Source organism: Balaenoptera acutorostrata, chromosome 5 (assembly GCF_949987535.1).
Source record: "Balaenoptera acutorostrata chromosome 5, mBalAcu1.1, whole genome shotgun sequence".
Lineage (NCBI taxonomy): Eukaryota > Metazoa > Chordata > Mammalia > Artiodactyla > Balaenopteridae > Balaenoptera > Balaenoptera acutorostrata.
In genome coordinates, this window is record NC_080068.1 from 137,613,406 (window position 1) to 137,635,452 (window position 22,047).

The window sequence follows — 22,047 nt, forward strand, 5'->3', positions numbered from 1 at the left end:
TATAGTCTTATAGAATAATATTTTAGAGTTCAAATATACCTTGTTCTTAAAGTTTAAATATTTCAATTTAACAAATTGTTCAGAGATATGACTGTCTTTTCAAATATATTTCCTCCATTAATTTGTGTTTTTTTAGCACTGTTGTCACGTCTTTACAGCATGACAAAATGTCATTTCAAAACCCGTCCTTTAGATATATTCTAACTAGGCATTTAAAGCAATTTAGAAGAGTGCTATAACTGCCTCAATTGAGAAGCTTAAAGCAGAAGAACTAAAATAAAGTGATTTACAGACAAGAATTATTTGCAAAGTTTCAGAGTAAGATAAACTTCTAGAAAGCTGATGTCCCATACATATTTTAAGGTTCTGAAGTATTTTGTCCAATTAAAACTAAAGTACACTAGCAAACTGGACAGTCAGTTTACTTAAGCTTGAAAATTCCATGTCATTCAAATTGGATACAGTAGTTAAGTAAAACAATGGGCCTTCTATTTTCTGCCACATGTTATTTTTTTTAAAAACATATACAAGAGCTGTCATATGAGCAGCCGGTTTGCCTGCTCAGTGCAAGGTTTTATGTTTCTGAAAGGGCTCTACCCCCATCTCTTAATGCCGAAAATAAATCAATTTCATCTGTTGGTTGTTTTATTTCTAGGCTTTTTTTTTTTTTCCTGCTTCCTTTTAGGCCAGTTTCCACAAAGCCATATGGCAGCTGAGAGAAGGAAAGCAATGAGCTGTATTTTCAGACCTGAACAAAGGATCTGTGGTGTCAGAGCGACCCATGAATGCATGAGACACAGCCGTGAAGGGCCTCCAGCCCTGTCAGTGAGGACTAAAGGAAAGGCTGATGGAGCTGCCACTGCTTAAACAGAGAAATAGTGAGTGCTTTCCTTGCTCATGTCATCTGCTTTCATCTACCCGCACCTTTACCACATCCCTTCCCCGGCATTCTGGTGCCAAAATCCCATTAGCTATATTAATGACATATGGTTGGGGGAAGAAGTGTGTGGCTGGACAAGAAAGGCACAAGTTGAACATTCTTTCTATTTATTTCTGATATTTGTATCACAAGATGCAAGAATCCCAACAAAGATTGTACCCATCAAGTACTTAAGAGCTCAGAATGCACTACAGAAAAGAGCCCGTAAAGCACTGACTTGTCTCTCATCTACTCCAGTTGAACTCTTCTGTTCTCTCGTGATAGAAAAGATTAGGCAGACCTCTAAACATTGAAATAATATAGCACGTTTTTAGGCTTAAAGCTTTAAGTCATAAGTTTTGATATAGGATATTAGAAATTCCTGATCTCACTGAGTACCTACACACATACCCTCACTCACTTGCTTACTCATACATCTATGCTTTTGTAGTTTTAGACTATATATTTGTGTGTACATATATATACATATGTAAATATTAAAGCTACAAACTTTTTAAACAGTTAACTTCAAACCTTTTTAGACAACTTCATTGGTTAGCATTTAGAATAACAAGTCATTATGCACATAAGACAATGAACGAACATTTTCAAAGGAGTAAATAAATATATATGTTGTTCCCTCTCACACCAATCCCTTATACAGAACTTTACATTCGTATCAGCAGATGGTTAATAAGACAGAGAAAAGTTGGGTATGCATAATACTTATCCTTTCTAAAGTGAGAACATTGAAAGAGAGGAAAGGAAGAGAAGAAGAATAGCTTCTACCCATGGGTAGTATTCCTTTCATTTCTGTCATTTTATTTTTTTGTTTTTAATTTTTTTATTGAAGTACAGTTAACTTACTTTTTTTTTTTTTTCAATTTTTTTGGCCACGCTGCTCGGCATGTGGGATCTTAGTTCCCTGACCAGGGATCAAACCCACACCCCCTGCAGTGGAACGGCAGCGTCTTAACCACTGGACTGCCAGGGAAGTCCTCATTTCTGTCATTTTAAGACCACAACCAGACAAATTGGAATGTACAACTGCAACTGCTTCTAATTCTGCCCAGCCTCTCTGAATTCTTTACTCAGTAATTGGATATTAGAATTATTATTTAAAGAAGTAATACACATTGAGATATTTAGGTCATAAAAAATTAGACATATGGAGGGAGAGGTTAACGGATAATTAATTATCTACTACTAGAAAATATATGATGGCTGAGGGCAGGGAAAACTACCGGTCCTGGAACTTGAGCAATGATAATGATAATGATAATGTAAATAAAATGGCTCAGGATAAGTGCTTCAAAGTGGTACTCCACCTTAGATAGTTTGGGACAGGTGGACAAGTATATTGTGCTACACCAAATACACAAGTGAGATTATGAAATCATCCTAAAAGAAAAATGTACAAACATAGGTAACAATGCTAGTATAACTTGCAAAGAAATGGAAATTAGAGTGATGAAAAATGTATTGGGGGCTTCTGATACTGACAGTGTGAAGAGGGCTGGCAATTCCACCTAAAGGTAATAATTATACAAACTTCACCAAATCATTGCAAACAACCAAAATCAGGCAACAAATTGAGAAAACTTTTATTGAAAAAATACTACCCTATTGGGTAAGAGATGTGAGCATGTAGCTTTTAGCCGGGGTTCATTTTCCAACTCCAGTTCTGGTGAAGGAAACCCACTGCTTTACCAGTTCAAGGTGACAGATAAATTCAGGGAAGGCAAAGAAAAGCCACAGAATGGCTAAAATCAAAAATTGAATATAAACTATTTTCACATCTCTGGCTGACTAATGACTACACAGGCATGTGGTAAGTCCTTGACAGCATGATGTACAAGCCTGTAGAAACTAGGGAGAGTTCTACCCTTGAAAGACATACTTGCTCCCGGTGAGATTTCAGAGTTTGCTGCAACTTTGAGCATGTTCCTTACCTGAACACAGCATAGACATCAGCAAGCTAAAGCCTTTCTGGCTTGAGGTTAAGAAGCTGAACTCTGGGGTGACTGAGCAACCAGGAATTTAAAGGGGAACTATAGAATAAAGAGAATCACAGGAAAAGTCATCCTCAAAATCTGAGTACAAATTCTACCCAAATCCATGCCTGATCTCTAAACTATGCAAGCAGAGGGATGCCACCAGGTAGCCAGGCTAAAAATTAAGATGCAAAAATCTAAAAAAAAGTGGGCAGAGGTATCATTATGGACCACTGTGGGTAAACAAATTTCACATTTTAAATTCAGTCATCTGGGAGTTCCCTGGTCATGCAGTGGTTAAGAATCCGTCTGCCAATGCAGGGGACACGGGTTCGAGCCTTTGTCCGGGAAGATCCCACATGCTGCGGGGTAACTAAGCCCGTGAGCCACAACTACTGAGCCTGCGCTCTAGAGCCCTCGAGCCACAACTACTGAGCCTGGGCTCTAGAGCTCGCGAGCCACAACTACTGAAGCTTGCATGCCGTAACTACTGAAGCCCGCATGCCTAGAGCCTGTGCTCCGCAACAAGAGAAGCCACCGCAATGAGAAGCCTGCGCACTGCAGCGAAGAGTGGCCCCTGCTCGCCACAACTAAAGAAAGCCCGCGTGCATCAACGAAAACCCAACACAGCCAAAAATAAAAAGATTAATTAATTAATTAATTAAAAATAAATAAATTCAGTCATCTGCCTACTAGAATAAAAGTTAAACAGTCTCAGAAGAAAAAGTGAAAATCCACAGTCAAAAAACATATGTTGTAAAATGTCCAATTTTCAACAAAAAACTAATAGACATGTAAAGGAACAGACAAATATAACTCATACTTTAGGGAGGAAAAAAGAAGTTAATAGAAACTGACTCCAACTGGGTTAGATATTACATTTAGTCAACAGGACTTCAAATTAACTAGTAAAAATATGCCCCCAAATTGTAGAAAATCACATTAAAAAAAAATTATAGGACAGTGTGAGATCAATGAGTGAACAGAAACTCAACAACAACAAATAAAAACTGTTAAATAATAGAAAAATCCAGAGCTTAAAATTGAATAACTGAAAAATTTACTAGAGGATTCAACAGAATATTTAATATGACAGAAGAATACATTGAAAAAAGGCAAATAAAAATACATAAAGCTTAAAAAAATGAAAAACAGTGAAAATAAACTGCATCTAAGACACACTTAAAACATAAAGTGTAACAGATATAATGGAAGAAAATTGTAGATACATGAATATATGTCAAAGAAAAATGTGTATGTATACACATAATTGCTTAAATGACAAAGTTTATTGTTGGTCTTCAAAGTTCATTATGATTCTCCCCAATGTATTTTCCCCAATATTACCCCCAAATATCCTATCAATAAACTGTGCCACAAATATATACAGTACATTCTGTCCTACTTGAAATGTCATAGGTCCTCAGACCAGGTTCAGAATCCCTAGTACATGCTCACATGGGATTTTACAGTTGTTTTTTTTTTTCAGGACACTGATGACAGCTGCCCATTCAGCGTCCCTTTTTCTCTGTTACTACTAAGTCTCCGACACTCTTTAATATGGAATTTCACCCGTTTAAAAATATGTGATTCAGTTTTGGCAAAGGGGAGGTGAGAGGAATGCTACAAATTAGGGCTTTCATAAAAAAGCTTTCATATTGTTTTTCTGATCAGAAGAATAGATGCATCAGGCATACACTTTTTTTCTTCTTCTTTTAAATAAACACTTTTATAGTATTCATGTTTCTGGCATGATTCCAAATGCTTTGTCCTTATTCATATATTTCATACCTATAAGAACTCTATGAGGTAGCTACTATCATTAACCTCATTTAACTAATTTTGAAACTGAAACAAGACAGTCTAAATAACTCATGCAACATTTGCCCTTGATTTTATCCTCCCTCCTTTGTAGAGTGGGATGCATTCTAGAAATACAACAGCCACCTTATGAATATGAGCATAGAATCAACATGCTTAAAGTGGCAAAGCAAAAAGACAAGCAGCTCTAGAGAGTTAGTGTTTTTTTTTTAATTGTTTTTTGTTTGTTTTTGGTTTTTTTTGGTTATCTACGCCAGGTACAGTCCTCTGGATTTGATATTTGGTCGAAAATCATGTCTTAATGTTAGCATCTTTTTTTCTATCTAATCAGGCAGGAAATGAGAAACGACTACATTTTTTGAACCCAGCAAGTCCTGGTTCACTTTTATCTAATGGTTCTTTCTTTAGCCTAAAATTTTACTTTCTCATTTTATTACAGGCAGCTTGAAGGAGCTAGGTAGCATCTTCAACATTTTGCCTGGCTAAGGTCATTCAACAAATATGCTATTTTTCATGTTACTGTAGGTGACAGAATATCTAAACTTTCTACTACTACATAACAAGTGGTAGTAGAAAGTTTCCCCCTTTCCTCCCACTTACAATGATATTTTTCTTACTTTCCTTAAAGTTCCCACTGACAGCCTTTTAAGGGCCATGAGGCTTCTATTAATAGTCCCTCCCTTTCTGGCTTTTATTAACTCTCACTTCAAGATTTTTCAAGCTTCCTTTTGTCCACTTTCCACTAATTCCCAAAGATATATAAATACGTGTGTGTGTATATATAAATGTATACATATATATGTATACATTTATATATATAAATTTTGCTAGCTCCCCACTTAAAGGTATCAAAGTCTGTTCAAACAATTCCAAAACTTAGTGGTTTACACAATATTAATTCTAATTTCACTCACAAATCTGTAGTTTGGCCAGGGTCTGCCAGGGATGGCTCATCTCTGATCCATTTAGTGTCAGCTGGAGAGTTTGAAGACAGTATTGGAATCATCTGAAGACTCACTCAAATACCAGATGTTGATACCTACTGTTGACTGAGACTTCAGCTGGACCTGGGGCTGGGGCTGGCATGCCTACACATGGTTCTACATAGCATGGTAGCGGTTTTACAAAAGCAAGTGTAACCATAGGATGAGGCAAAAGTTTTATTTCCTTTTAAAATTTAGTCATGGAAGTCCCATGGTGTCATATTTACCATAGTAGAACCCTACCAAATTCAAAAGGAGAAAATATAAGATCTACCTCTAAATTGTAGGAAGAGCACTGAAGATAGAATATATTGGTGTGACCTTCTTTGAAAATTACAGTCTGTCACAACAGAACTTCCTTAATGTGAGACAATAAATCGCTATTTGATTAAGCCGTTAAAGTCAAATTCTTGTAACATGCATACATTGTTATGAATGCATATTGTATATGTTTTTGTTCCACGTTTAATATGTTTCTCCTACTAGACTATAAATTCCAGAAGAGCAGAGATTATTTCTATTATGTTTCCTGTTCTGTTCACACTGGCTGTTAATTTTAATAATCATTTGTTGAGATGAATAAATGGATTACACTGAGGCAATAAAGAGAAGGCTGAGAGCTTTGGGAGTTAAATGTTTTTCACTGAGGTTGAGTATGAAGTTCTATGTTGTGCTACACTCTGACTCACAGTGGCTTCAGGGCAAAGCCTCATGGACCCTATCTACTCTTGAGCCTTGAGGGTGAGCTTTGCTCTTAGAATGTTCAGGAATTCCAAGTAATTTGTGTGTGTGTGTGTGTGTGTGTGTGTGTGTGTGTGTGAGCAAAGACCCTGAAAACAAACAACAGAAAAATGAACAGAGTTCCTTGGCAATACCTTTCTAAGGACATTTTATTGGCAAGCAAGGTCTGCTCTAAAATTTTCTAATAGAAGCAATTTTTAAGTAACCTTGAACTTATACAGTACAACAAATTGGAAGAGGTGAGAATGTTTCTAATTCAAGAAGTATGGCATGAAAATGTTTGAATTTTACATGAGAGAGCATAAAAAACAATGTCAAACCTCTGAAATAATACACACAGAAAGCATGAAAAGAAATAGTAGCAGTAAGGTCATTCATTAGTCATTCTACGTTCACTAGAAATAAGACACTGTTACCACAATTATTAAATGTATTGTTTAAAGTAGTTTTGTACGATTTCGTGCATTGGTCTGCATAATATTTATATTCATGCTTCTCTCAAAGCTTAAATTCAGTGACTGGGGAAAAAAGTGTCTCACAGAAAAAATGGAAACTTCTTTTCTTCCCCTGTGACATATGTGATTACCTCACGCTCTAAGGAATGTATGTTGTAAATACTGGATTTATAGCAACACCTCAGGTAATTACACAGTTTTGAGCAAAGAAAGAATTGCTGACTGCCCAGACAATACCCTCTTTTATTCAGTATGAGCCTCAGAAGAATGTGACGGTATAGGTTAACTACGTTTATGTTGTCCTTAAGGAGAAGAAAGTTTATATTATTTTAGTGGGCAATATTCTTTTAACAAGCTAAGCCAGCCCATAGGAAAGAAATAAAGCCTTATAAAAATTGGAATAAATGTCTTCAAACCAATATGTTATTTGAAACACTATTTTACATGGTATGTTCATTTTTGTCTCACCCTCACATAACTCTGCAAATAGCTATTGAATTCAAGCTGTCTCAAGGGTAAAAGCATAAAGCTGAATGTTTCTGTTGGATTTAGTTGAGCTCAAAGAGCGTCTGGATTTGTTGGTCATGGCATTCCCTCTTAAACCCTTAAGTGTCTGTTCGAGCCCAGTTATACTAGAACAATTCAACAATTCAGGGTTTCCTTTTCTGTGTAAAAACATCTATTTACATGGTTTATATGTGAATGAATATGAGCATGTTATCATTTACTGAAAACAATGACAAGATGGTATACAGCTTTTGTACCTAGTAATCGCTATTCAAGTCATGCTTCAATACTTTCATAAATTGCAGGATGTGGTCTAACTCTCTTTGCTTTGAACTATTTCTAGTAGTAAATAGTTAACCAGAAGACATAGATTCAAAACCAATCTTTATGAAAACATTTTTAAAAAACCACTATTTGTTCTTTCTATTTAGTGTTAACATAAAATGTAAAGGAAAATACCTTATCAGAAACATTAGCATTGTTCATCCACTCGTGTATAGATCTACATAAAATTCAAATGGATAGAGAAAACAGATCATAAGATAATAACTTACTAGGTAGGTATATTTCTCTTTACTCAAAGGTTGTGCAACAATAACCATAACTACATAAACAGAAGAATGGAGTGTCAACAAATAGAGTAGGTTTAAAAAAAGAGGGAGATGTAGTTGATTTTTCTGTTTCCTCGGTATCTACCACTCCTTCTCCTACTTTGCAAATTCAGAGTTTGACCTTTCCAAAGTTGATGGATATAAAAGAAAGGAAGCAGGAAAGAACTGGAAAGTACTTACTTCACTTATACTGCTATGGTGTTAGAGCATTAGCAATATCTGGTTTTCAAAGGTATCTACGCCAAAAAAAAAAAAAATTAGCAAGACAACATCACTGCATTCTTGAGGTAGAGATATTTTGTGCAATCTGAATGCAAAAATAAACTGTCTTAAACTAATAATGTATCCTAGAGAGATGAACTCCTCTTCACTTGAGAGCACTACAAACAGCATGTCTACATAAACTGAAGAATGTAACAAGATGAAGCAATTCTGCTTCTGGACAGTTTTTGTGTGTTCTTTGGAAACTCTCTAACTCTGGGGATATCTGGCCTACAATTCCCTTGTTAAGGGTGCAAGAAATTTCATGGCTGGTCATTTGCAACCCCTTGGTAATCCCTTGGGCATCTTGTAGTTCAACCAGTTCTTTGGCCCAAGGTATTTTCACCCTTTCAGTTGACTGTGATAGAATCAAAGATGATCCTTTTATGGTTATCTTTCGTGAGTGAACCCATTTGGAGGATGTGGACTCACACACTGTTTTTTTTCTCTGCCGACACTGGAGTGCATGCTTACCTCCCAGGCAGCCATCACTTCTTCCCTTCTATTGTGAGGTCTCAATTCTGCTTTTGAGTGAATCCCAGGGGACATACATCAAGCTCTCTTCCTGGTCACTTTGAAGACTTCCTCTCTTTCCTTGAAGTGAGGGGCAAGGGCTTGCCTGTTCCAGCCCCTAATGCAGGAGTGGGGATGGGGGAGGGCAGCTCAGGACACAGAGTTCCTCATGTAAAATCTCTTTCTCACATTTAGCAAGACTTCTTTCTGCCTCATAATCTCTTCTATAAGCTGTTAAAGATAAAAGCCACTTTATTCAACTTAGTATTATCTAGACACTTCAGCTGAAGCTGAAAGTAAAAAATTGTATTTATAATCTTGTCGCATAATTACAAACACCCTATTTATGCTCTGATATAAACTAGGAGTTCTAGATAATCCACTGAGCGAAAGTGACTTGTCCAAAATAACAGAACATGAGATTATATTCCTACACTGACAATGGAGGAATTTTGCTGAGTCTTGAGTACACAACTGCTTTTATCTGTATATGGAAGGCAGAGTAACATTCATTGGACAGGGAAAGTAATATTTCTTGAGTATGTATTATATGGCAAATCCTGTGATAGGTACATCAGCACAATTTAATTGTATTTAATTACATCCTAATACCAATACAGGAGATAGTTAATATTTTTCTTATTTTACAAAGAAGTAAATTGACACATGGAAAGCTGATTTTTATTCCCAGAATGAGTTATTAAGTAACAGGGCAAAACTGTTTTATCCAAAGCTTATTGTTTCAGGGGACAGCTTGCTGCCTCTTCATGAAGTAGGAAGTTTTTATTTCCTACTACTATTTACTATGGTTTTAGAAATTTAGAATCGAGTCCTTTGGTACAAAAATGTGTGCCCACTGAACACTCTATTTTTCCACTAAAGCGTGTATTACATATCTACTTTGGCTATGCTCTTGCTAATATGCATATAATTTAGAATTTGCAGCAATAAATGGTAAAAGCAATTTTGGAAATCATGTAGCTAGGAACTCAGGGAAAATAAAACAGATAAAGAAGGAAAAAACCTGGAGTACAGTATTTCTAAATTATGTATTTTTGGTTAATCTAAAATAATTGTGCCAAAAATGTTCCAGTTAGGGGCTGGAGAAACAATCAGTTTCCAATGTAATAATAGGGCATGTTAAACAGTGGTCACAATGGAAAGGGTGGGAATGAAGAGACGAGTTTCCTACATCACAGGCCTGGTGATCAACTTTGGCCTGGTGAGCAATCTTTTGTTGTTTGAAAAACCTTCGATTTTAGAAATTACTAATCGTTTCTTATGATTTGATTTTGCTTAGTTGACATCTTTAGTAGCAAGCAGCAAAGACAGAATTTAGTGAGATGATTAGACTGAGTTTACACTTGAAATCTACAAAAAAATTATATTATTTTGTGGTTCATTTTATCCCACCGTTATCACTGTGGTCTGATGTGTCCCTTCAAATGTGTACATTGAAATGCCCAATATGATGTTAATAAGAGATGGGGCCTTTGGTAGATGGTTAGGCCATGAAGGTAGAGCCCTCATGAATGGGATCAATACCCTTACAAGAGACACTACAGAACTTCCTAGCCCCTTCCACCATGCGAGATCACAATGAGAAGTCTGCAACATGGAAGAGGGCCCTCACTTGACTATTCTGGCATTCTGATCTCAGACTTCCAGTCTCCAGAACTTTGAGAAGTAAATTTCTGCTGTTTATAAGCTACCTAGCCTGTAGTATTTTGTTATAGCAGCCTGAATGGACTAATACAGTTATAAACGTGAAAAAAAATTGTGCACTTTTTAATATGAAACTGTGAACATGGACTTCAACTTCTCATTATTTTCCCTAATGTCTTTTGTTGGCTTTAGTGTGTAAATGACACACTTCCTCATTTACGGTCAAATGCTACCTTTGGTTCTCCAAATTTTTCTTGCCTACAGCAGTTTCACCTGAATATATAACTTAAACTATAACTGATTTAGTTTAAAAATAAATTCCTAAATTATAAGTGATCTACAGTGACTTTTAAGTTGGTGATTGGTCTCAGTCAGTTATTCTGAATTGAGACCCGATCAATTTAGTGTTTTTAACCAAAGATCAATTTTTAAATTTAGTTTCTCAGGATAAAGATTTCATCAAAGAAAATAGTCCATGTGTCTGTCTTCCTTTCATCATTTGGATTAGCTAGGGAAGGGGAAGGTATTACTGTGAAGTGACATGCAAGTGAAGTTCATTGCCAGGGTTAAAAATAACTATTTTCTGAAAAAAAGAAATGGTACAATTCACAGGGGTATAAGTTTCTGTTAAAAAATAATAATAAAACTTTCTTTCAATGTATTTCCCTTCTCCTAGGTCCTAATTTCATAGACCATAATCAAAACTGCAAGTTTGGCATTTTAAGTCTCTGTGGCTGTAACAATTTTTCCCAGCTAGTAACAGATTCATTTCTGCTAAAATTCTATTACTCTAAGCAATTTCTCCCAAGGATTGTAACAATTCTTCTGAAAACAGATCAGCAGCTTTCAGTATAATCTTACTTCATCTAACTGGAACAAGGTCCACTTCTGGTAAATCCTGCAACTGGATGTGACAGGAATAGAAAAGTCTATTTCAGTACCTTGCAGAGTGTGGTGAAAGGCATTTGGAAGGTGGTTTGGATTGTTTTTTGTTTTGTGTTGTTTTCAATTCTTCTCTTAGAATTAGCTTTTGTTCTACTTTATTTTCAGTAATGCTTTAAAATGACAGTTTTTGTATTTTAAGAGAAATAAAGGGATAAGGTAGGGCTCTCTTTCAACTGTTCACTGAACATATAAAACAATGTAAACAAAGACTTTTTGGAAATATTTTGAAATTATTACATTATTACTTTACAACAGGTTCAGAAATAAACTGCTGAATTCTACACTCAGTTATACTCATTCATAAATAATTATACATACTTAAAGGCTGGTACTGAAGATACTGAAATTGAAAAGAAACAGAAACCAACTTTACTGAATGCATATTTGAGAAAGAAGAGGAAAGAGAGGGGAGAACATAAAGAAAACAAAAAGGGAGAAAGAAAGCAGCAGAGAGGGGAGAAAGAAAGAAATAGTGGAACTAAAATCATTTGAATTGTACTTTGACAATCTACAATAGCTTGATGAAAATATTTAAAGCTTAATTTGGTCAAGGAAGTTAATTTAAAGAAAGTTTAAGTGAAAGCTTAATTTAAATGAAAAAAACCTTGTGAAGAACATCTAAACCTTAAGATAGTTAAATTGGAGAGAGGTATGAATTATCACTTTGTAAAGAATCTAAATGATCTGCCCAAGGCTATAGAGCCAGAAAGGGATACAACCAGGTCTGTGGCAAATTAAAAAAAAAAAAGAAAGAAAGAAAGAAAAGAAACCCTATACTATATAATAGTCTAACATCTAAAGTTTCTGTTGATTGAAATGATACCAATTTTCTCAAATTCTTTAACATGTTTAACAATTCCTGAAGAAAAAAAAAAACCCTTTCTGGATGTATTCAAAATAACTCACTATAGCATTCATAATAAACTTTGTAAGGATTGCAGAGCGGTGAATATCCAGGTCTCTGGAGGCTTTTTGTGCCTTTCTCCTATTTCCTTTTTCCTCTTCCCTTTCCCCTTTTCCCCTTTTGCTGCGTCCATCTTCTCTTCCTCCTCCTCCTCAAAACAGCTAAATAAAAACCATTTATTTAGTACTTAGTAGCTTTACAAATGTTCTTCTCCAGTACTGAGTATTTACATATGCTATCGGGTCTCATCTCCAAAGCTATTCTATACTGTAACTTTTATTACTCGCGTTTATAAACAAGAACATTGGGACTGAGTTTGGAGAGCTAACTTCATTGCTGTGCTCTTTATGCCACATATTATCTTACAATATTTCACAACTGGAGTGAATGATTGCACAGAAGTCAATACATATAGTGTGCCAGAATAAACTAATGTTGATTTTTGTTTTAACTCTGAAAATTAGAGCTTGAGTTTGATAGTACACATGGCTAGGGTTTTACAAGGTAACAGGAGAAAAAAGTACAGGGTATTCCCTACACTACTTTAGCATCTGAGTAGGCAAATGTTATTTTGACTCTACAGATGGCTTCAAAATTGTGTTTTAATCATTTCCACTGACATAGTAAGAGGATAGATGAAAACCATGGTGGTTTGAAAGACTAATCAAAAGTGCTCTCTTTGCTTAGAATAATTGTGCTATATTAATCAGCAATATTTTATATGAATTAGCACCACACTGCATGAAGTTAAAATAAAAATGAACAATATGGGGATATTTAGAAAATCAATCTGAACAATTCCTGTCTCCAAACTGGGAGTTTTGAAAAATACATGTTAGGACATTAACTTTATTTTTTATTTTTATTTTATTTTTTTAGTCCTCAGAACAATATCTGTAAAGAAGGAGTTTTTTTTTTAATTTCTTTTAATTGAAGTATAGTTGATTTGCAATATTGTGTTAGGTTCTGGTATACAGGAAAGTGATTCAGATATACATATATATTATTTTTCATATTCTTTTCCATTATGGTTTATTATAGGAAATTGAATATAGTTCCCTGTGCTATACAGTAGGACCTCACTGTTTATCTATTTTATATATAGTTTTGTGTATCTGCTAATCCCAAACTCCTAACTTATCCCTCCCCAACCACCTTTCCCCTTTGGTAACCGCAAGTTTGTTTTCTAGAACATTAAATATTTTTACGCTCTATAAAAGTTAAAGGGGGAGTTTAAAATTATATACATATATGTATTTTTAGTTTCTGTTCAAATCTTTTATATTAGCTGCAAAAATGTTAACTCTCATAAAGTTTAATGGTTATAAAAATAACCAATTAGCAACGTGTAGCAAAAATATTTAAAGATACAATATATGGCCAATTAAACAAAATAGTCATAAAATAATAAGCCAGAAATGGAAGAAATCACTGGAGCTATGAAAGTCATCTGCTTTGTGTTGTTTGTTAAAGGACAGATCAGCCTGGGAGTGGGATATCGGAAGGTACTCCAGAGAGAAAAATAGCTTTGTTAAAGTGAGGTCTTCTGTAATGAAAGGCTGTGCAAACAGAGTTGGAAATCAGAACCAGGAACAGAAAACAACAAAGGGATCCCTATTAAAACCATGGACCAGGTACATGGAAGATAGTCCAGAACCAAGGGGTCATAAACTAAGAGAGCACAGAAGTAGAGGATTCAAAATTTCCAGATATGAAACCCATACAGTATTTCAGAGAAGACATGACGTAAGGAACCAGGGAGAACATTAACACCTAATTTAGGCAAGGAAAAGTGACAACAGCCAACAGGCAAGACTCAAGTAATAAATGGAAATTTTCAATTAAGTCAAGATAAAGTGCTTTAAGAACCAGGCAGGGCTTCCCTGGTGGCGCGGTGGTTGGGGGTCTACTGCCAATTCAGGGGACGCGGGTTCGAGCCCTGGTCTGGGAAGATCCCACATGCTGCGGAGCGACTGGGCCCCGTGAGCCACAACTGCTGAGCCTGCGCGTCTGGAGCCTGTGCTCCGCAGCGGGAGAGGCCGCGACAGTGAGAGGCCCGCGCACCGCGATGAAGAGTGGCCCCCGCTTGCCACAACTGGGGAAGGCCCTCGCGCAGCAATGAAGACCCAACACAGCCATAAATAAAATAAATTAAAAAAAAAAATTCACCTATACTGACTCCTGTCCCTTCCCTTCTTTCTTTAAGAAAAAAAAAAAAAAAAAAGAACCAGGCAAATACACAGTATTCAGAAATACACAAGTAGCGTTGAAGTAGGGTAGGAAAAAAGAGAAATCTAATAAGCAATTAGGGTAGGACACCAAAGCACTGGGCAGAATTAGACTTTGAATGTTAGATAAGCTCCATCTCAAAGATACGATTCCTGCTGGTGCAAGAGACAGTCTCTGGGTGAAGATAGGTCACTGTTTTTTTATTATTTATTTATTTATTTATTTGGTCATTGTTTTTTAGATCAGAAAAACATATTGTAGAGATTAGTAAGTGGGCACCACTGGGGGCAGTGAAAAATATGGGTCAGAACTTGTTAGATGTCAGCAAAAGCACATAACTGCAACTACAAAAGAGAATTGCAGGCTGAGAAGAAGCATCACCTAAAATAAATGAACTTCTATTACAAACAGACTCTAAAATGTAGATTGCTCGAACGCAACAGAAGTTTCTTTCTCACATAATGGCAGTGGGAAGCGCCACCCTCCATGCACTCCCTCAGGAACTCAGGCTGACAGAGTTTCTGCCATTTTCAACACGTGCCTTCCAAAGGGTTTATCTTCCTTCCAAAGAGGAGAAAAGCATTTCGGACTCTAGCAGTCAAGAAAATGCTCCTCCCCAATCTCTGACTACAGGGAGTGAAACTGACAGATGGTCCCAGCTGCCGTGCTCTGAAACCCAACACTGCCATTTGTGCCCAAGTCACACTTCCCGTAGCCAGGGACTGAGTGTAGCTAAAATACTAAGGCAGGCCTGTTCCTGGGAGACAAGCAGTCTTCCCATGTGCTTGGCTTGAAGTCTCCCCATCTGCCTTGAGGCAACTGTCTTAGAACCGCACTACAGTCTAAGCCTTTTCCTACACCATTTTCTTTGCTTTCTCCTTTCCTTCATAGGAATCAGACCTACATCAAGGTCTGAGTACTCTACCGACGTCTTCTGACTCCCCATTTTCCTCACAGATGATTTTCCACAAACAATGACTTGCATTTGTAAATCTGTTTAACATCTGTTTTCTCAGAGAACCCAAACTAATGCCAGGGGTGCCAGAAAGCAGGCAGTAAAATGGGATCAGGGACTAGGTCACTCACTGACTGGCAGGCAAAGAGCATGCTATTTTGAAGAATGCAGGGCACCGGTAATCCCTGGCACGTGGTATACTCTCATCACTAATGATTTCACCAGAGGTGACCTGGGAAACTATCCCGGTGGAGAGAAATTCCTTTACAGATTTCATAATTCAGGCATTTGAAAAATATCAGGGCAACACTGCTTAGATGGCATTGGAGCTTATTACTGCAAAGTCGAATTACTGTCCTGCAGAAGCATAATGTGAAGTTCAGGACTTAAAGACTATGTTTGAGAGCCAGAGGGCCTCTATGGAAGTTTACAGATAGCCCCTTATCCTGCAGTGGAAGAGGGGACACAGCTAAGCATCCAACTCCAATAATTAGAGCTGCAGAGTTACAGACATGTTTAAATGCTCCATTAAGGTGGGTATGCCATGCAAAAAATCAGGGCCTGGATTGGGACCCTAAAACCTGGAATGAGGACTTCTGAATGGACTCCTGTGAAGGAACTGTCTCTACAGACATTTGTGTGTCAAACCGTTAGAGTTCACACAGCTGACTACTTCTTAGTAAGAGTTAGCTGTCTTGCTGGAAGATGCAGAAGAGGCCCAACCCCTGCAAGATTACAGGGCTCCTCTCCGGAGTTGCCCTCAAATCCCTCTCTTGGCTACTAAGCCAATTACAAGGGTTAAATCCCAGGAGAGCTGGGCTGGGGAAACGCTCAGCTGAGAAGGAAGGAAAGGAATTATACCTAGAAGGAAACATAACAATTACTTACATGCCAGTAACATGAGCCAGGAGACTGCCCTTAGGATTGGATTTTCAGGGAACTTGATCAAAGGGACTAATATATATGACTGGATAAGCAATATTTCTTTGACCTCAGGGAACATTCTAGGATTGCAGGGATTTATCAGCCTAGCAAGGACCCCAGGGACTGGGACACTCTACTCACCACTAGAGTGACTATGACAGGCCTAAAAAAAGGGCTCTGACCAATGCTGAACAAAGTGGAAAAGCTTAAGCTGCTGTGAATGATGGCAGAGAAAGGAATAACAGGACCAGGTAAAGAGGGCGTGCTGGAATGGATAGATTATGTGAGGCCAAAAAAATCACCAGGTTATGCTCTCTGCGAAGCTCCAAAAATATGGTTTCAAGGCCATCAGGAACGTGCCGGCGAGAGGGGAACCAGTGCCACACAGAAAGTTCAGTCCAGGCCCTCCTCTGCGGTCACAGAGCTGCCTCTTTAACGTTCATAATAATGATGTACCGTGAAGTAATAGAGGTCAGGTGGCGGTATTTCACTGCTGGAAATCAAGAGGCCAAAAGTACCACATAAACAACAAGATTGGAGGAGCAGACAAAACGTTGACTGTCACGGCGCTTGGAGATAGCTCACAGACAACGGCATCCCTAGCGGCCAACAGACTAGTGGCTAATAAGGGTGTTGGTCAAATTTTACAATCCGAAAAAGGCAAAAATGGAGGGAAAGGAGGCTGAGAGCATTGTCCCACTGGGAAGTCATAATTACTCGCTCCGTTCTCAAACTTGAACCAATTTTCAGATCCAGAACTCACCAACTGAAGAAGTGGCCAGGTGTCTGAAAGGAAGTACTCTGCCATACTCTGGCAATGATCGCCCCAGTCCTTCCCCAGAAGGACCTACAGCCATTTATTCTGATGAGTACACAGGGAAAAGTGGAATAGCCAAACATTTCCTGGATCACCGAGCACCGGTCTGAGTTGACAGTGATACCCAGTGACCTAAAATACAGCATATGCAATAAATTAGAGATCTTGAGGTGGTGCTCTGTCTTCAATGGGAAGAATACGTGGGCCCAGAAACTAAGTAGTAAAACCAGGAGCAGCCCAATTACCATCTGTGGTGGTTAATTTCACGTGTCAACTTGGCTGCACCACAGTGTCCAGATATGTTGTCGAACATTATTCAGGATATCTCTGCAAAGGTGTTTTTCTTTTTCTTAAAATTAATTCTATAACCGTTCCTACCGTCCGTCCGTTCCCTCAGGAACTTGCACTCGTCCTGGACCACGAACTTGCAGAGGTGCAGCGGCGCGCAGACCCCCGCGCAGCCCGCCTTCCGGCGCCGGTGCGCGCGACTGCGCAGGAGCAGCATCCGGGCGGCCTTCAGCACGCGCTCGCTCGCCGGCCTCCCACCCCGCCTCCCAGCGCGAAGCCCCGGCGCCCCTGCAGCTGCGCAGCCAGCATGTCCCCGCAGACACCTGCCCGCAGGTGGCGCCGCAGCTCCTCCAGCCCCAGGGCGCCCCGGGCCTTGCACAGCGCCGTGGTCACTTCGCGGAGGAGCGCGGCCGGCGCCATGGCCCTCAGGCCGGGGACTGCAGGAAAGCCGCCCGCTCCCGCGGTGTCTGTAGATGAGATTAACCTTTACATTCATGGACCTCGAGTGGATTATCCTCCATTACCCTCCATGATGGGGATGGGCCTCATTCCATCAGTTGAAGGCCTTAAAAACAAAAGAGTTCCCCCCGAGCAAGGAGGAATTCTGCAGCAAACTCCCTTTGGACGCAAAAAGCAACTCTTCCCAGGGTCGGTCTCCAGCCTGCTAGCCTACCTCGTCAGATTGTGGACTCGCCGAGCCTCCAGAATCAGGTGAGCCAGGTCTTTAAAATAAATCTCTCTGTATATGTGCTCACACCCTATTGGTTCTGTGTCCCTGAGGAGCCCTGATTCATCCACCATCTTTCCCAAAGACCCACGGAGGGGCTCTGCTTCCACTCTACGCAACTCTGGTCTTTGCAGGGTTAGAGGGTTTCGTCCCCAAAGAGGGTGCCCTAAAGGCAAACAATAAGGGTTCTGTTGAAGTATGAACTATAGAGCATTCTACATCCTTACATCAGGGGACCAACAGGCGACAGACGGCGTCACCATGCTCTGTACTGTAGGCATAGGGAGGAATGTGTAACGCAGGTGATCCGTTTTGGTGCTCCTGGGGAATTTCATGTCGCGTTGTAACTGGCTCAGCTTGCTGTATTCCACAGCATGTGTTCTAGTTTGTTGCTACAAACTTCTGCAAGTATTTAATTTTTAAAAATTCTCTCTTCTGCTCACCAAATGTGCTATGCACGAGGGCGGGAACATTGTTGTTTTGTTTAATAAATTATCCACGGCATAGTAATCATCGCATAACAAGTATTCAATAAATGTCAGTTTAATCTATGATCAAATTTGCTTTTTGACAGTTTCTAATGAAACAGAGTTTTGCATGCTTTCTTAAATTTTTAATCTATTTAAGAAATGCCATTTTATATGTGGAAACGTGTTTTAAATTAATTTGTGTGAGGTCTTTCTTTAGTAGGGAAGTTGGCTTGTTGAGATATTCAGTACAAAATATTTCCTTACGACGTGTTATTTCATGTTGTAAAGTATTGTTTAAGGAGATTGTTCAGTTGGCCAGATACATGAAGAAATCTGTGGTTAATAGGTAATATATTTGACATCACAATGTAGGGATGTTATGTACATGAGTGTGACATTGTATTGTCTTCCAAAAGTGTAAATGGTCAAACTAAGAAGCTCAGTGGTAGTAAACGTCATTGGGAATGGAGTTTGTTTTTAATAAAACAGATTAGACAGTGAATAATCATGACAGGGGAGTAACCACAGGGTAAAGTTAAACAGATACATTGTAAATAAAGGTATAGAAAAGAATAGGCAAGCCTAGTGATGTGTTAAATGATGGGCAAAAAATTTACTTCCTCTCAAGAAACAAATAAATCAGGCAACCCTGTGTTGGCAATGTTATCTTATGCTCCTCCCCTTTATCTGTTTGAAGCTTATGTCGTTTGAAGGCGGGTGAATTTCATAGGCTGTAGACTAGTGTCATTGTGCTTCTGCTAAAAGTAGTTTTGAGTCTTTGTATAATATTGTATGGAAGTAACATTTTTAAACCTATAACTAAGGCAATACTTTGTTTTATCCACATATTAAAAATTCCTCAGTTGCCCAGAGTAGATATTTCCTGGGTTAATTTTATCTATATAGTTCTTCAAAGCTTGGAGAAATCTGATTGGTTGAAGAAAAAAATCAAATCAACTTAATAGAAATTGTCTATTTATACATCTATTTTCATCAACCAACCAAGTACCACTTGGAGTGTTCCTGGCATTGAGCTTCTGTTTGTGTGGCATGTGTCAGTTTAAAAGGTGAACTAGTCTCAGTCTTTGCTCTCAAAAGATTTAATAAGGATGGGAAAGGAAATACATTTTCATTTTTAACTCTGCTAAATGAGCACACTAAGCCTTGTATGTGCTTAGTGCCATTAGCAAGACATGAGCAAAATGCTGGAGGATCAATTAGAGCAAAATGCACCTCTAAGGTTTGTGAGTATCAAAAAAACAGACTCCAGGTGGTGGAGTATTTTGAGTACAACCTTCAGTGATGGGTGGAATTTCAAGACTTTTATATGAAAAGAAAAGAAATATGTTCCAAAAGAAGGAATAACATGATCAAAAGTTCAGATATGAAAAACAGAAGGCATGTGCATTGAAAGAGGAAGTTATTTGCTGGAATCTACTGGAGATGGAGGAGGTACATGGGAGGACAAACGGTTGCCCTAATTCTCTGAAGGGCAGCTGAGAGCTCTTGCTCAATTGTGAATCGGGGACTATGTTGATATGAGCTGTACTGCATCTAGGCTCACAATGATGTAGGATGTGTCTGAGTTGAGAGTAGTATGAAGGAAGAAAAAGATTTATTAAAATAGACTTGGATTAGTCTGAAATAAGGAGGAGTCAACATTGAAAAGAAATTTCTAACTGTGCAAAGCACTTTTCAAGTTAAATGTAGAATTTAGCAGCATATTGCTTAAGTGGACATTGTGTAGAAAGAGAAACACAAAAAAAGACAAAGTTGACCCAAAAGTTTGTAACCAAGTGAACCAGTGACATGCAGAGAAGTGGAGGAGGAAAGAGAAGGAGCTGATTGGTCCTTAAATAATTTTATCCATGTTTTAATAATCAGTAACCGAATCTACTGTGTGTCAGCTACTAGTTTATGTCAGCTACCCTGGATCCTGGAATGCTGTAGATTAAAAATGAAAATATAAAAAGTACAAGATTTGGTTTATAATCACATTGAATTTTAATCGTATGTCAGGCCCTGGTAGAGATGTCCAGATGGCAGGTGGAAATAAGACCTTGAAACTGGAAATTACACACTGAATATTTGTGTCCACGCAAAATTCATACATTGAAGCCCTAACCCCTAATGTAATCAAATTAGGAGGTGGGGGCCTTTGGGAGGTAATTAGGTTTATATGAGGTCACGAGGGTAGAACCCCCATGATGGGATTAGTGGCCTTACAAGTAGGTGAAGAGACACCAGAGCTGCTTCTCTCTGTCATAAGAGATATAGCTAGAAGGCAGCCGTCTGCAAGCCAGGAAGAGGGCCCTCACCAAGAACTGAATCTGCTGGGACTAGAATATAGGACTTCCCAGCCTCTAGAAATGTGAGAGATAAATGCCTATTGTTTAAGCACCCAATATATGGTATTTTGTTATAGCTGCCCAAGTGGACTAAAACACTGGGTTTGAGAAGGCTAGGCATCAGCAACAGCTAAAAATCCATGGATGTGACAAAGAATAAAATTTTAGGGGATGCCCACATTTAAGGGATCACAGAACAAAAGAGTGAGGAAAATGATAAACTTACTGGGTAAACAGTAATACTAGAAACTATGGACTCAGTAGTGTCATATCCCATTTCAGAGGTAAAGTACAAAGAAGGCTGAGAAAACTAAATAAACTTAGAAAAATGTTTGTCTTAAAAGAAAGTGGGAGAGATAAAGTGATTCCATAAGATACCAAACGTTTTTATTTAATTCAACATGCGTTAACGCAACTATCTTTAAGATGTTCTGAAAATCACTACAGATTCAGAAACAATGGAACAAGGTAGACACCATCTTCCCTTGTACAGGAGAAAATCAAAATAGTAAAATAATTTAAAAAATATAAATTGTAAAAGAAACACACAAGCTTTGTGATGGATAATAACAGAGCATCTACATTGTGTTCAGGAAAGAATATTTAAACTGAAATTTGAAGTATAAGTAGGAATCAACCATGAGAAGATTGGAGGGCTGAGCACCCCAGGCAGAGAAAAACACAATGTGCAAGGGCCCTCTGTGGGAATTTATTCAATTCCAGTAACTGAAAGAAAGCCAGTAAGACTGGAGCATAAAGAATAAGGAAGAGAGTAGATGGATGTGAGACGGGAGACGTAGGAAGGGGAAAGATCATGCAGTGCTTATTTATCAACAATAAGGAGTTTAAGATTTCTTTTCCTTTAAACAAATAATGTTTAATAGCCAAGGAGGCTCTCAGTTAAAAATGCATGGATATAACAACATTTGTGCCATGTACTATATTGTGACATTAATCTCCAATCATTCTT